Consider the following 16,866-nt stretch of genomic DNA (forward strand, 5'->3'; position numbering starts at 1 on the left):
GGGTTGTGAGCTAAAATCAGTGGTCAGCTTTATATTGTCACGATAATATTGGCGTTAGCTGCCAAGGGGGGGGGGGGGGGGGGGGGGGGGGGGGGGGGGGGGGGCGGGGGCGGCGGGAAAAAATCATTTTACCGCTTTATGTCAGAATTATGCTAAATTAAAGGGACATGTCGACTGTTGGGTATGTGCGGAGTTCCCATACCATGGGGAATCCGGAATTCCTCTCACGGTAATACCCTTACCAAAGAAGAAGTGTACGATGCACAACAATTTGACTCAGGCTCAAATGATACAAAATGGGAATTTGAGAGGGGTAATTATAACTTTGAGGGATGGTTCCCTCGACCAGCCCCGAAAACGCCGGGTGCTATTGATAGCCTTAAAGTCTCCCCACCGAAAGGAGCAGTAAATACCACTTGTTTCTGTATTCAGAATGATACCGCACCCTTCCGTTTAGGAAAATCATCTTGTGTCTATACCAGCCAAGTCATTGCCACAACCATTCCCCGAATATTAAACGGAACATACTGGGAATGAGGCCTGGACACTTATCTATTTATTCCGGGGGAAAAATACATTCGCGTGACTGAATGTACAGGAATGCATGCATGTTATGATGTTGATAAAACACTGTCTCAAAGCCAGAAAGGCTGGAGTGGCTGCTGCTACCTCGCGTATATAATTCCCCACTTGAGGCTGTTAAAAGGAGCCCCAAAAATACCTCGGAATAAATAGGAAAGAAGGCAGGAAACCCGGGAAGTAACCAATGGGATCGGCTCCTCTGGGCTTTGATACCTTTGTATGGGACCGCTCGAGCAGGAGTAGAAATACAAAAGTTGGCAGCTTCCCTGGAAGAGTTAGCCAACAATACTGCTGATGCGTTAACCGAACCCCAATCACAAGTAGCAGCCATAACGACTGAAATGATTGCCACCAGACTAACGACCCTTCAGAACAGGATGGCTCTGGATTATATTCGAGCAGAGAAGGCTGGTACCTGTGCAGTAATTGGAGAGGAATGTTGTACGTACATACCTGAGGTCTCCTCTAACATTACTTATATCTCCAAACATGTGCGAGACAAAATCGCCAAGATAAGGCAGGCTGGTAATTGGTACCAGAACGAAAAATGATGGGAATGGGGCAATTGGGGATTGACTGGTTGGGGAAGGTGGTTAGTCAATCTCGCTATCTATGGAATATTGATATTAGTGGGTCTGGTAGTAGGGTGCAGTGTCCTAAAATGGGTAATGAGCCGACTGATGACATCCCTTGGGGAAAGAACTCAAATACATCATCAGATGCTTGTACAATCAGCAGGTGATATGCAACAAAGAGAAAGCCAAAGAATGCTTCTAGAGTTCAAGGGACGAACAACACAAAAGTAAAAGGTAAGATTGTGAACCTCATCGCCCAAAAGGCGTACGAGGGCAGACTGTGAGAAATGAATTAAAGGAGACTTAATAAGCCCAGAAACAACAGATATTAAAAAAGAAAAGGGAAGTGAAAAATTTAGTTTCTGCAGGCGATATAGAAATGTAGTTGCTGTGGCTGGTAATGGAATGTAGTTTCTATAGATGGGGGGTGTTGCGGGGGTGAGCGGAATTCGTACAACATGTAGCATACTTAAGGCTAAGACTTTAATAAATATAGAGGGTCTTTTAAAGAATTAATTTTAAAGAAATAGTTTGAAGCTGGGAAATAACTATGGAGTGTTGTAGCTGACAACAAAAGAAGCAGTAGGGGTATTTCACTTATCGTATGATAAGGAAACTGGACAAAAATAACAAGGAACAGAGAATGCAGACATACAATGACAGCCGGATAGCCAGATAAGAAAAACTGAAGAAAAACAAGTGAGGTAACCGACTTATGATAGGATGAAATTAGAAAAGGGAGTCGTGATTCAGAAACTTGAAAACTGAATAAAGAAAGTACACATGTTCTGTGACATACGCATTTCTGCTGGACTGCAGAGGCGTCCGGTACTTGTAAGACTGTAATAAATTGTGCTTGTTTCCAAGGCTTTGTCTCAGGCTGATTTATGAGTGAGTTCTGTTTCTCACGTTCTCTCCCTCCTTCTCTCTCTACCACCCTCTCTCTCCCCTCTATCTCTCTGCCCCTCTCTTTCTCACCCCTGTCTCTCTCCCCTCTCTCTCACCACGCGTTCTCACCCTGTGCTCTCACCCCGCCCTCTCTCCCTCCGTCTCTCACCCTCTCTCTCACCCTCCCCTCTCTAGCCCTCCCCTCTCTCGTGCTCCCCTCTCTCTCGCCCTCCCTCTCTCCCGCCCTCCCCTCTCTCCCGCCCTCCCTCTCTCGCCGCCCTCCCTCTCTCACCGCTCTCTCTCTCTCGCCGCCCTCTCTCTCTCTCGCAGCCCTCTCTCTCTCGCCGCTCTCAATCTCTCGACGCCCTCTCTCTCTCTCACCACCCTCTCTCTCTCTTGCCACCCTCTCTATCGTTCCTCCTCTCTCTATCGTCCCTTCTCTCTCTGTTACTCTCTCGCACCCCACTCTTTCTCTCTTGCTCCCTCACCCTCTCTTGCCCTCTCCCTCACTTACCACCTATTCTCTCTCTCTCTCTGTCCTCTCTCTCTTTCTGTTACTCTCTCCTCCCGATCTCTCTTGCCCCCTTTCCTCTCTCTCTCTCTCTCGAGGTCTTGCCCCCTTTCTCGCTCTCACTTGCTCTGTCTGTCTCTATCTCTGTCTCTCTCTCTCCGTCTCTTTCTCTCTCTTTCCCCCTCCCTCGCCCCTCTCTCAGTCTCACTCATTCTCTCGCCCACTCTCTCCCGACCCTCCCTCTCATTATCTCCACCCACGTCTTTCTCTCTCTCTCCCTTACCCTATCTGTCTCTTGTTCCCCCAACCCCCCCCCCTCACCCGCTCCTTCACTCTCTCTCCACCTTCTCTCACTCTCACTCCCGCTCCCTCAGTATCTCTCTCTTTCTCTGCCCACTTCCGTCCATTTCTCTTTGGCTCAATCTCTCTCCCTCCCTCTCTATCTGACACACTCTGTCTCGCTGGTTCTTCCCTCTCCCTCTGAACGAGAGACTGTGTGTGTGTGTGTTGGTGGTGAAGCTGCGTGTGGGATGGTGGGGCTGGAATGCGGGAGGTGGGAGGAACGGGAAAATGGAGTAGAGACGGAATTACGGGCGGGAGACAGAGCCGGCAGGAGAGTGAGTGAGGGGGAGAGGGAAGAGTTTAGAAAGTGGGGTTGAGGGTGTGTGTGAAAGAGAGAGGGGGACGAGGGAGATGTGGTGAGAAGGAGAGAGTGTGCAGAGATAGAGAGGGAGATCAATAAGGAGAAAGGGTGGGGGGAGGAAATGGGGAGGCCAGGTTGGAGTGGTGGGGACAGAGGGAGTTGAACCCAGTTCCTGAGCTCAGGGTGCAGTGCCCTCCCCTTCCCTTAGGACCAGGACTTGGGGCTGAGTCTGTCTCTCCCAGGTCAGCTTCTCTAACACAAAGACACACAACAACATTGGTCACTCTGCTGCTCGGCATGCTTTAATCAACATTTTTCGTGTTTACAAATGGAAGTGATGGATACAGTCAGTGGGATGGTGTCTTTTCTCATTGGCCCATGAGTTGTGAGAAACATTGAAATGTGCCCCTGTAACCCCTGAGGGATAAGGATGGACAAACCAGCGCTACCCTCAGTCTGTTACAATAGCGGAACACGGAAACACTGAACTGAAATGAGAACATTCCGGATGGATTGATTAATGAGGAAATTTGATTGATGGGTGGATCTGGGTGAAGGGATATTTCAGCACATTCTTCAGCTGCAGCCTAAACTTAGTCTGGGTCACGGCAAAAATCACGGTGTTTGTGCAGCAACTGAGGAGCTGCAGCATGAAGCCCAATTCCCGAACAAAGTAATCGAGATACACAGATCGATACCCAATCAAATACATCCGTCTCCATATAGAATAAATCGTTAACGTTGACCATAACAGGATGAAATTGGCCGAGATCAAAAACAGTAAAATTATGTTTTCTTTCGGTTTCTCATTTTAGTGTCAGACTGAGCGTCCCCATTGGTGTGAGCGCGGAGTCTCCTGCGGGCTCTGCTGGTCACTACAATGTGTCTGACGGTGAGAACATTGAGCAGCAGAATCAGGAGAAATGGGACACACGGGTTTAGAATGTGGTGGAGGAACTCGATTGTGACCCAGACACTGGAGAATAGAACAGCGTTTGTTACATCACAAAACCAGGGGGCGTTCCGCATCTGATACCGAGCCGTGAGCATAAAATACCAGAAAATGTTCTTTAAAAAGCTCAGCACAGTCACTGCTCCCAGAACCACAGCCGCTGTCTTCTCACTGCAATATTTACTTTTCAGCTTCTGGCAACAAATGGCCACAAATCGATCAAAGGTGAAAGTGACGGTGAACCAGACAGAGCAGTCAGCGGCTGCATAAAGCAGGATGGCGTGCATATTACACACAGGGACGGAGTCCCTCAGGAAATAAAATTGTTCCCGATAAACAATGGGAATGTGTCTCAGTATCAGGTCGAGGATAATGATTAGGAGATCAGCCGCTGCCATGGCCCCCAGGTAGCGTCTGACACATGGAGACAATCCACAATCTTTATAAAGCAGGACGGAGATGGTCACTACGTTAACTGTGAGGAAGGAAAACAAACCCATTATCCATCAGCCTGGAGGCAAAGGGACTCGTTTTATTGGGGACCCAGTGAGATTTTCAAATGTGTCCCTGTATTCAGGGATTTATTAAAATAATTGGAGCTGGAATAACAAATGGAAAGGTCAGAATTACTGACAAAAATGTGACATAAACCACAAGAAACCCTCCCTCCCCAAACACACAGAGACACATCCATAAGGACAGATGGTTTCTAGGACATTCCCACACACTGGGTCACTCCAGAGCAGATACAGGTCACTCCTTCCCAATTCCTAATACGGAGGGATGAAACGTTGCTGTCCTGAAGGATTCTCTTCCAGTTTCCTGAAGACAAACGGAGTTTGGGAATTTCTGTATTTTGGTCTAAATTGTGGTCGATCCTGTGTCGTGGAGAAATGTAAACGCAGGGAAAACGTATTCAACCCTTTAACTGCCTGAGGGGCCTTAGGAACAGTGTCTCCTTCTCCCTGGAACGGGATCTCTTCCCTTGGGATCTTTTCGTTTGTTCAATTCACTGACGTCCGGCCGCTCACAAACAATGTCAGGGACGGAACGTTCCGTGGAATGTCAGTTATAGAATGTCGGGGATAGAATGTTCCGGGGAATGTCAGTTAAAGAATGTTGGGGACAGAACGTTCCGGGGAGTGTCAGTTATAAAATGTTGAGGACAGACCTTTCCGGGGAATGTCAGTTATTTAATGTCGGGGACCGAACGTTCCGGCGAATGTCAGCTTTAGAATGTCGGGGACAGAATGTTCCGGGTAATTCCTTGACCTGTCCATGATCTTCCACCCATCCACCCCACCCTCCTCTCTGACCTATCATCTCTCCCCCACCTCCGTCTACCGATCACATTCCCAGCTCCCTTCCCTCCAGCCCCAGCCCCAACCCAACCCAACCCCAACCCCAGTCCTAGCCCTAGCCCCAGCCCCAGCCCCCTCACATTTATCTCTCAGTTCCCCAGCTCACAAGTCTCATTCCTGATGAAGGGTTTATGCCTGAAACGTTCATTCCCCTGCTCCTCGGATGCTGCCTGACCTGCTGTGCTTTTTCAGCACCACACTCCCAGTCAGGAAACAGTCCGACACCGTCATACTCACAGGATCACGCCTGATGGGTAATTTAGATTAGATTAGATTACGTACAGTGTGGAAACAGACCCTTTTGCCCAACAAGTCCACACCAATCCTCTGAAGAGCAACCCTCCGAGAACCATTCCCCTACAATTCACCCTTCACCTAACACTACGGGCAATTTCCCATGGCCAATTCACCTAACCTGCACATGTTTGGACTGTGGGAGGAAACCGGAGCACCCGGAGGCAACCCACGCAGACACGGGGAGAATGTGCAAACTCTGCACAGTCAGTCACCTGAGGCGGGAATTGAACCCGGAACTCTGGCGCTGTGACGCAGCAGTGCTAACCACTGTGCCATCGTGCTCACCCAGAATGTTTCATGAAGCCCCATCCCCATCCCTGTGTATATCCTGTCCCACCGGCACAGACCCACCAGTGGTGGGCACACCCTTGGATACAGTCAGGGAAGGAGTTACCTTGCAATTCCCCACCATTGATTCCAGAACCCAGGAAATCTCATGGTAACAGATCATGGTCTAAGAAATTGCCTGAGGATGGTTATCTCCTGCCCCTTCCCCCCCCCCCCCCCCCCCCCCCATCCCTCCTCTCGGTGATAACTCAGTTCCCCTCAATGTTGGAAACAAATCAGAGGCAGCACTGAGGGAGACAACGACACAGACCGTCCTCTGGGTGTGGGACTTCAATGTCCATCACCAGGACTGTCTCCACAGGCCCACCGCTGCCTGAGCAGGGACAGGCTTCAATACACAACAGCCAGGGGAAATATTCTCATCAAACTCCTTGTCCCAGAGGGATCTGTCCCTGACAGTATCTGTAGGAGCAGCCAGCACACAGTCCTGATGGAGGGAAAGTCTCAGCCTCAAATAGGCATACTGAAGATTTGTGTGTTGCTGAAAAGCACAACAGGTCGGGCAGCATCCGAGGAGCAGGAAAATCACCGTTTCGGGCAGCAGACCTTCATCACGAATGAGGCTGCGAGCCTCCGGGATGGAGAGATAAATCATATTAGGCGTACTGCTCACTGTGTTACGTGGCACTCCCTCCTGTGAAGTAGGACATACTTCTAAAGGACTGAGCACATGGAAATTGGGCATCCATGAGGCACTGTGGGCTAGCAGCAGCTGCAGCATCAATGGCCTTCCCTCCATCATAAAGTCAGAAGTGGCCTATTCACTGATGGTTTCAAAATAAGAAGCAATTCACAACTGCACCGATACTGAAGCAGGCTATTGAGCCCATCAACAGTTTTAAACAGGAACAGAATGAGGCCATTCGACCATTGGAGACTGTTACTCAGCAACTGAAGCAGATCTTTTAATATATCCCACCTGTTACACAGGAAATGGAAGGGAACATTCGGCATTTCAAAGCTGCTACACAGGAATACGGGGCGCTGTGCAGACCACAGCAGTGCATTGATATATAAACCCAGTCTAGATATCTGTCCAGAACGGGGAGCTGTGCAGAACACAGCAGTGCACTAATGTGCGAACCTGAAAGAAATATCCATCCAGCACGGGGAGCTGCACACACGACACAATTATCTCCAAACCTCTACCAGTTAGTCTGACCAGCACAGCGACCTGTTCAGTAATCACCGTGAATTAATCGGTAAAACAGGAGCAGTTACCCTCCCAGCATGTAGGACTGTGTACACCACCCCAGTGCATTCCTCAGTAACACTGTGTTAGATCACTGCCCAGTGTGGGGAAACTTGCAGCCCATGCTGGAAGTGACTGGATGTGCAACTCCTATCCATTTACAGCTCCATATCTCCATTGTGCCATGACAAAGGGTTGCTGTGGGTGTGAACTTCACTGTCACAGAGAGATGGCGGGGGAATCAGTTTAAATATCCCCACATGGGAGGGGTTTGAGAAATAGAGAGAGATGGGGGAGACTGAGATACAGTGTCATGGAAGGATGTGTTCCCAGGTTTCAGAATGCTGAAATGTAGACACTTCGATAGCATCCTGTAACATGAGCCAATCTTCCCAGGAAAGATGTGAAAAAGGAATATTGGTGTAAGGTGAGATGATGGAGAGTTTTGGATGAGCATTTGTTCTACAGCTTTGTAAATAGGAGTGGTTTCACAGAACCTATGACTCATTGGCCAGATTCTAACAATAATTTGTCGCAGTTCCATTTTCATTGACTGCGACAGAGGGATTGTCTGCACGAGGCTGAGCTAGTTTTCCCCAGTGCTATCTTATCAAACTCAACTCGTTAACTACCCAGCCCACCCCATGGTGTCCCTCTCATTCAATACCAGCCCGATTCCCACACCCATCATGGTTGGAGGTATTCACCATCGCCCGGGTGCCCCTGGATATTCCGTGATCTCTGGCACTGGTCCCATCTTTAAAAGGCCAAGGGGCACAAGGTTGAGCTTTCTTAGTTTGGAACTGCCCTGCGCAGTTTACCCCGAGCATGGGGAATAAGGGGCAATTACACCACAGTTTGTCGACAGGGGCACAGAGGTCCTGGTGGATGGGCTAGTACAGAGGGGTACCATTCTCTTCCCAGAGGGTGCCACACCACCAGACCCACCGAGCATGGTCTGAGCTCCCCACCCAGCTCAGTGCAGTATCTGCGGTCTGCAGAAATGTCCAGCAATACAGGACAAGCATTAATGTCCTTCCCCGCTCTGTCAGGGTAAGGGCCACTGTATTCTCTCTGCTCAATCACACTCACTGTATATCTGTTATAGCACCGACCTCCAAACAAGGCTCCACCACTCCCACTGCTGCATGCAGCACCTTCCCTCTCTCTCTCCGTCTCTGTCCCGGTCTCTCTGTCTCACTTACTCTCTCTCTGTCACCACGTCCAATTTACCCCCCCCCCCCCACGTTAATAACACTGCATGGATACAACACTGTCAACAAACTCCCTCACCATATGCCACTATCCCCAGCTACACCAGCACCATCAACAGGGCAACCCATCCCCACCCTACCTCCCTCCCTTGCTCCCAATCCAGGAGAAACAGCCTGGAATAGGACAGTAATCGCCAAGCCGGGTGTTGGAGTGCCCGATATCCGTTCCCTCACACCCCCTCCCCCTGCCATGTGGGGTGGACCCTCGTCCGAGTCGGAGAGGACCAGGACACCTCGTGTGGAGATTCTGAAACATCCACGTCCCACTGACCGAGTAAGGAGTAATGTTCAGTGAAGTGCAATTCTCACTTTAAACCCACTGGTACCTCCGTTTCCCCCCGGCACAACTTAGAAGCCGTGGCCCTGATGCCATCTCCCTTTTGTGTTGAGCTGGTACAAATGGAATCCCCACGATCTCGGTGGGCAGGAGGGTGGGATCACAGTACATCGTCACCACCACCTCCCAGGAAGGGAGCATGGAGACTCCCTCCTACACCTCCTCCTGTAAACAGCTCAGATACTGAAGCTAGTCTGTGATATTTACTGCTCTCCCCTTGTCCTGACATCTTCAATAATCTGCGCGTATATACACGCAATGCTCTCTGTTCCTGCACTCGCTTTATAACGGCACAGCCTGTTTTAAATCGTCTTTCGTTGTCTTTCCTACTATAGTGCATCACCTCAAACTGCTCTGCGTTGATCCCCATCTCCCTTTTTCCTGAATACGACACCAACGTGTCACTGTCCTGTTAGAGTTCTACACTGGCCTCCATAGACTTTACAATTCTTCCAGGTTTGGTGCCATGTACAATCATTGAAATTGTCATCCAGTCACACTCCCCATGAAACAACTGAAATCCTGCCTCACTCACGAGTGTGAGCAAGTGAAATACTGATATATTCCACAGACGGAGCCCAATAATTAGATGTTGTTAATGGAGTAACAAAAGTCCTGATACAAACCAGACTGAGTGATTGAAATATTGACAAACCATAGAGCAATAGAAATCCGGATTGGCTCCAAGTATCTGTAATGACATCAGGGTATTCATGTAATGAAGTTAAAAGTGTGTACCGTACCTTTAAGATAGAGGGAAAGCTGTTCTGAACGGAGAGCTTACAAGTGCCTGTGTATATGACAGGATGGCAGACCCAGAGTGTCAAAGGCAACTGAAAATATGTCACATTTGGCTGTGAAATAGATCCCTCAGATGGTTGCTGTTTGGACAACAATTTGAATCAGTTTAAATAATACACCAGGATTCTAAAACAAAATCAAGTTTGAATTTATTGTTTTTCAAAAATCGAACCGATGAGATAATCCGATGTTATGGATATTAAGAATGCAGGAATTTTGAAAATTGAGGACAGAGCAACACAGATTCAAGAGATTAGGAAACACTCTCTATCAAAGGTACCTTTTCCTATGAAACATATACGCAGTAAAAAGAAAGAAGATGACCCAGGGAGATCTTCTCACAGAAGAAGAGACAAAAACTACAGCTGCTGTGTGGCTTTGAAATTAACATGATGAAATTTTACTAAGCATCTTATTGAAAGAGTATACTGTTATAGATTTGGAATTGGGGAATAAACGGTTAAGAGAAAGGGGGTCCCAGAGTTGTGAATAGTTGATGTAAAATGTTCACTTTCAGAGTTAAAAAAATAAATTGATGTTTTTATTTAAACAGTGGAAGTTGGGAGTTCTCTGTCACACATGTTTTAACAGTTTACGAGGTGAATTGAGCATTTCTTTACGTTTCATTTAAGTTACCAGATGAGCTCAATGCCGTGTCCTAACAATTGCTGTGTGTGTCTCTGTGTGGGGCAAGTGTGGCTGTCTCTGTGGTGCTTAAAGTGATGCAATGCTACCCTCTGCTGGTCTCCACACGCCACTGCACAGGCATTAGCAGAGGGTGAAAACCAACAGGGATTCATTCAGAGTGGGGGAGGGAGAGGAGGGCTGCTCACAGCACCATCCAAACTGATGTCTTATCTAAATGTCCTTTAAACGTTGTAACTGTCCCTGCTTTTACCACTTCATCTGGAAGTTCATTCCACGCACATGCCAGCCTCTGTCTAAAATAATTACCTCTCATGACTTCTGTAAATCTTTTTCCTTGCACCTTAAAATATCCCTCAGTTTTGAAACCCAACTCGAGGGTAAAGACTTCAGCTTATCTGTACCCCTCATTATTTTATAAACCACTGTAAAGTTACCCCTAAATCCCATCCTCTCCAGTGAAAAATGTCCCACCCTACCCAGCCTCTCCTTTTAGCTCACTCCCTCCATTCTCAACAACGTCCAGGTTAATCTGTACTCAACCCTTTCCAGCTTAATAATATCAAGATCAATAATATCGAAGTGAAGAGTCAAGGTATTTTATGAGAGTAGGGGAGACCAAAACTAGAGTGCATAGTTTAAAGGTGAGAGGTGAAACATTTAAAAGTGAACTCAGGGGCAGCTTTTTCACCCAGAGGGTGGTGTACCTATGGAATGAGAGGGCAGGGTGACCAGACTGGACACAATATTCCAGAAGATGTCTCACCAATGTCCTGTACAACCTCAACATGACGTCCCAATTCCGATACTCAAAGGTCTGACCGATGAAGACAAGTGTGTTAAACACCTTCTTAACCACACTATCTATTTGAGATGCAAATTTTAAAGAATTATACCTGACGGCCTAGGTCTCTGTTCTACAACACTGCCAAAGACCCTACTTCTGAGGGTATTGGTCATGCTCTTGTTTGATTTACCAAATCCAATACCTCGCATTAATCCAAACTAAACTCCATCCGCCTCTCCTCAGCCCAGTGTGTGATATTGCCACCCCTTCACCTTCCCCGTTTAATTTAAAAATTCCCTCCCCCTCTCCAGGATGCCTGCACACTCTGGGCTTGATTTTCACAAAACCCGGAGCTTGGTTTGCCTCGTGTGGTTAGGGGGAGGTGCGACAGATTGCAGACACAGTCAGTGGGGAGGAGAGGCTGGACAGTAATCATTTAATGCTTGCAGGAAGAGGACAATGACACATGAGAGTTGGGTAAAACCGATCTGTGTTTTGGAGTCAGAAATTATGCTCTTCCTTCGTCTCGAGTGTTCAGTAATAAATATCTATTCGAGACCCTTCTTTGGGGGATTTCTTTCCCTAATATTGCAGACTACAGATAATAGTAATTAAAGATGTTTATAGTTAATTGCGATAGCACAGCACGTGCACTCAACATCCTACAGTTGAGACAAATATCTTGCATTTGTTTAACAATACAAAGTGTTTTTTGTGTAGCTCAGTAATGGTAACCTGATTATAATAAATCCACACCGAGCTGAAAGCTGGCACTTACAATATGACCCAAAATCTGGGAATGGTAGTGTAGTGGGTAGTGTCCCTGCCTCTCAGTCAGAGCTCTGTATTTGATTCCAATTCCTGAATGTATGCAGTAGTGTTCCTAGCTCTGGACTAGAAGGCCTGGATTCAAGTCCTGCCTGTTGCAGAGGTATGTCACAGCATGTCAGAACAGGCTGATGAGCAAACACATAGGAGAATACTGTTACAGCTCTATGGGTATTGCTGAGTGATGCTAGTGTCCCTACGTCCGGGCAAAAAGGTCTGGGTGTATATCCCAGAGAGGTGTCTCATGATACATCTGAACAAACTGATTAAAACGGATTTAGAATAGTGATTTGATGGAGAAAGAAGAGGTGTCAGTATTGCATTTCAGAATTTAGGCCCAGAATGATTTGAAACGCAGCCATTCGTGTTGATTTGGGTCACATTTCGCAGCAGTAAAGATTTATAAAATCAGAATGGTCACGGGTAGGGTGAGTAGTCAGGGTTTTTCCCCAGGTTAGGGGCGTCCAAAATTAGAGGGCATTGGTTGAAAGTGAGAGAGGAAAGTTTTTGATGAGGCCTGAAGGGCACCTTTTCATGCACAGGATGGTGTGCATATGGAATGAGCTGCCAGAGGAAGTGGTGGAGGCTGGTACAAATACAGCAAGTAAAAGGCATCTGGATGCTGACAGACCTGCCGAGCCTTTCCATCAAGTTCTGCATTTGTAAAAAAAAATATTCGTTTTAACACAGGTATTCTGAATACATTAAATATTTTATTTTTTTTAATGACGCAGGGCCATGTAAACATATTTCAAATCGGCCGAGACCATTTTCTGCTAAGGGTATGGCTCTGTGCATGACAGCAGCAATGATGCACCTATATGGAGCAGGGAGTGTGATGGAGACATAGTTTAGACAATGTACAAGGAGACCTCACATGTTCCACTTTGGGAGAGGAAAACATTATTGTGTGTTTCAGCTCAGGGAGGGAGAAAATGTAATCTGCTGAGAAGGAACGGCCTATTGCACTCTCTCTCCTTCATTGTTCCTCATCACATCAATATGTGCGAGCTAAAAAAATCTCTACAGTCATCGTTACCATTCTTATTTTTATAGAATCCCTGCAGTGTTGAAGAAGGCCCTTCAGCCCAACAAGTCCATACCAACTTTCCCAACCCATTCCCCTATATTTAACCCAGTCTAATTCCCCTAACCTAAAAATCCCTGGACACTAGAGACAATTTAGCATGACCAATCCACCGAAACTACACAGTTTGTCGTAGGAAACTGGATCAAAAATTAGAAGCTCACACAGAAAAGTGGAGCACGTGCAAACTCCACACAGGCAGTCACCCAAGGCTGGAATCCAACCCAAGTCCCTGGTGCTGTGAGGCAGAAGTTTTAACCAGAGTGCTACCCTTCGCGTGATCCCTGACCAGAATTCACTGCAATCTACTCACTGCCTAAAGCAAAGGGAATTCAGCCAAATCCAAATCTGCCAGGGTGAAATCACATTGCTAGCAGCTGTACGAGTACAATATCTTCAGAAGCAGAATAACGTTTTGGACAATCTCGCAATTTTTCCTTCTGTCATGAGTTCCAATAATATCCGGACAAAGTTCTTTCAAGTTAAAATTGGTGTGTGTGTGTGTGTGTGTGTGTGTGTGTGTGTGTGTGTGTGTGTGTGTGTGTGTGTGTGTGTGTGTGTGTGTGTGTGTGTGTGTGTGTGTGTGTGTGTGTGTGTGTGTGTGTGTGTGTGTGTGTGTGTGTGTGTGTGTGTGTGTGTGTGTGTGTGTGTGTGTGTGTGTGTGTGTGTGTGTGTGTTTGTGACTGCTTTTAGAAACGGAAATATTGATTATATATTTGAAATACTCAAACAGTTTGCCATACATCTTTCCACCATAGTTTGAGTAACATTGCTCTGGTTCATAAACGTGCTGTTTTAGCAGATTAAAGAAACTAGCCTGACTTGTTCCTAAAACTGACCCTGACCCAGTCTGAGACCAATATCATCGGCCATATCACAAACCTGGTTAAAGTTAACATTTGTTGTGAGCAGTGGAGGAGTGGGACTAGAAAAGGAAACAGTGACCTAAAAAGCCGGGGAACTATAGACCTCTGAGCCTGATGTCAGTGGTGGGTAAGTTGTTGGAGGGGATTCTGAGGGATAGCATTTACATACATTTGGGAAGGTAAGGGCTGATCGGGGTAGACAACGTGGTTTTCTGCATGGGAAATCATGTCTCATTAATTTGGTTAAGTTTTTTGAAGAGATGACAAAGATTGATGAAGGCAGTTTGGTAGACATTGTCTGTATGGACTTCAGCAAGGTGTTCATTTAAAGAACAAAGAGCAACGAAAATTTACAGCCCAGGAACAGGCCCTTCGCCCTCCAAACCTGAGCCTATCCAAATGTACTGTCTAAACCTGTCGGTCAATTCCTAAGTATCTGAATCCCGCTGCTCCCCACCTACTCATGCATCTGTCCAGATGCATCTTAAATTAATCTACCGTGCTTGCCTCTACCACCTCTGCTGGCAACGCATTCCAAACGCTCACCACCCTCTGTGTGAAGTACTTACCGCGTGTATCCCCCTTAAACATTTCACGTCTCACTTCGAAAGCACAACATTTCGTTATTGGATCCTTCACCCTGGGAAAAAGCTCGTCTCTATCCACCCTGGCTATACCCTTCATGATTTTGCAATCCTCAATCAGGTCACCCCTCAATCTCCTCTTTTTCTCTTGAAAATAAACCTAACCTACTCAGCCTCTCTTCATAGCTAGTATTTCATTCCGATTGGTAGACAGATTAGTAAGTTTCAGTCACATGGGATACAGAAGAAGCTAGTCATAATTGGCTTGAAGGAAAGGGATATTTTTCAGACTGGAGGCTTGTGAGCAGCAGTGTGCTGTAAGAATCAGTGCTGAGTTCACTGCATTTCATCATTTATGTAAATGATTTAGGTGTGAATATTGGGGTCATAGTTAGTAAGGTTACAGATTACATCAGAAAGGTGGTGTAGTAGAGTATCTCAGAGTACAATGAGACCACAATTAGATGGGACATAGAAGCAAGGAGTGACAGATGAAGTTTAATTTAGATAAATACGGGGTTTTGAATTTTGGGAACGCAAACCAGGGCAGAAATACACTTGATGGTAAGGTCCTGGGGCGTGTTGTGGAGCAAAGGGACGGAGGGCTGCAGGTACATTGTTCCTTGAAAGTGGAGTCGCAGGTAGACAGAGTGGGACAGACTACATTTGGCACATTTGCCTTAATCAGTCAGAGCATTGTGTATCGTAGTTGTGGTGGAGTGTTGCATCTGTACAGGATGTTGGTGAGGCCACTTTAAGAATACAGCGTACAACTCGTTTTTCTGCAGAAATGACTTACACACAGATGTTTCAGGACTGGAAGTTTGAGCTTTAGGGAGAGGTTGATTAAATTGAGGTGTTTCCCGCTGGAGTGTCAGAGGTGGAGGGGTGACATTATAGGGGTTGATAAAACCATCAGGGACATGGATATTCTGAACAGCCATGTTCTGCTCCCGAGGATAGGGGAGTCCAGAACAAGAGGGCAGAGGCTGAAGGCGAGAGGGCGAATGATTTAGAAGGGAGCAGAAGATAAATGTTTCACACAGAGAGTGGTGTGTGTCGAGAAATTGCTGTCAGAGGAAGTGCTGAAGGTGGTTACAATCGCACATTTAAAAAGTATCTGAAAGAGGAGGGATATTGGCCAAATGCTGGCAAATGGGACTGGATCAGGTTTGATATCTGATCGGAATGAACAGATTGGACTAACGGGTCTGCTTTCGTTCTGCATGACACTCTGGTTCTATAAGAGGGATGATGAAAAATTGTGAAAGGACCTTTCAAGTGGGAATTCTCTTCACTGGAAGTTTATCGTGCCTCGATGTTCACATTGATTGAAAGCTGCATTAGTTAAATATTTGACAGAGAAGTGAGTCATGCATAATGGGATGCAGACAGAAAAGTGGAGCTGAGACCCCAACCTGATCAGCCACAATCTTAGTGCTTTGTGGAGAAGGCTCAAAGTATCTCATGACCCACTCCAGCTCCTCAGTCCCATGTTTCTGTGTTCCATTCAGCCGCCTAAACCTGCTAGACAGGAACAGTTGGAGGCCAACTACTCATATAACCTGGTGCACAGAAACAGAGGAGACCATTCAGCCTCTCAAGACTGTCACGCAAGCTTTGAAGTCATTTGGGAAATTTTATTGGAAAATCCAGGCACGGGTGTGAAAGAAGCCCCTCATTTCTCTTCACAGAGCTTCCCCTATCTGCAACTTATGCTTCATTTGTTGGTCATATTGTAGACCCAGATTCACTGTGAATACAGCCACCCAGAGATGGCTCACAAAATCATCTGTTTTTCCTGACTGCAATATTCAATAACATAATATTCATGAAAATAGCACCCACTAACTTTCCAATAACAGAATGTGAGAACATCAGAAATAGGAACAGGTCGTTCACTCCCCAAGCCTGCCTTGCCCTTCACTTAAATCATGACTGATTTGCTCTTGGTCTCAAATCCTCTTTCACACCCAATTCTTCGTTGCCCTCAACTCTCTGACAGGTCAATATCCATCGACCTCCTCTTCAAATAATTTCTAGCTCCCCAAACACTCTTGAGAAGAGAAATCTTCACATTCAATACCACCTGTTTGAAGAAAACACTTGCCGCTCCTATATCATGGCTTATTGATATGAACAAAAGAGATTGGCTCAAAGGTTCAGGTAAAAATGACTGGCCCTGATATCAAGGCAATGGTTGCCTGCTGTTGACATCAAGGAGCTGAACAAATGGGCATCAGAGTAAAATCTCCAGTGTTTGGAGTCAAACATGGCACAAAGGAAGATGTTCATCATCTCAGTCCTG

General features: G+C 46.6%; 1 pseudogene; it reads left to right on the top strand.

Annotated features, from left to right (window-relative positions):
- The first annotated feature begins 259 nt into the window (after positions 1 to 259).
- Positions 260 to 1,133, top strand: LOC148136849 (syncytin-A-like; annotated as a pseudogene).
- Positions 1,134 to 16,866: the final 15,733 nt, after the last annotated feature.

The sequence above is a fragment of the Chiloscyllium plagiosum genome, unplaced genomic scaffold (genome assembly GCF_037043375.1).
Source record: "Chiloscyllium plagiosum isolate Xiang-an unplaced genomic scaffold, Cpla_swu_hap1 HiC_scaffold_45, whole genome shotgun sequence".
In the NCBI taxonomy this organism is placed as follows: domain Eukaryota; kingdom Metazoa; phylum Chordata; class Chondrichthyes; order Orectolobiformes; family Hemiscylliidae; genus Chiloscyllium; species Chiloscyllium plagiosum.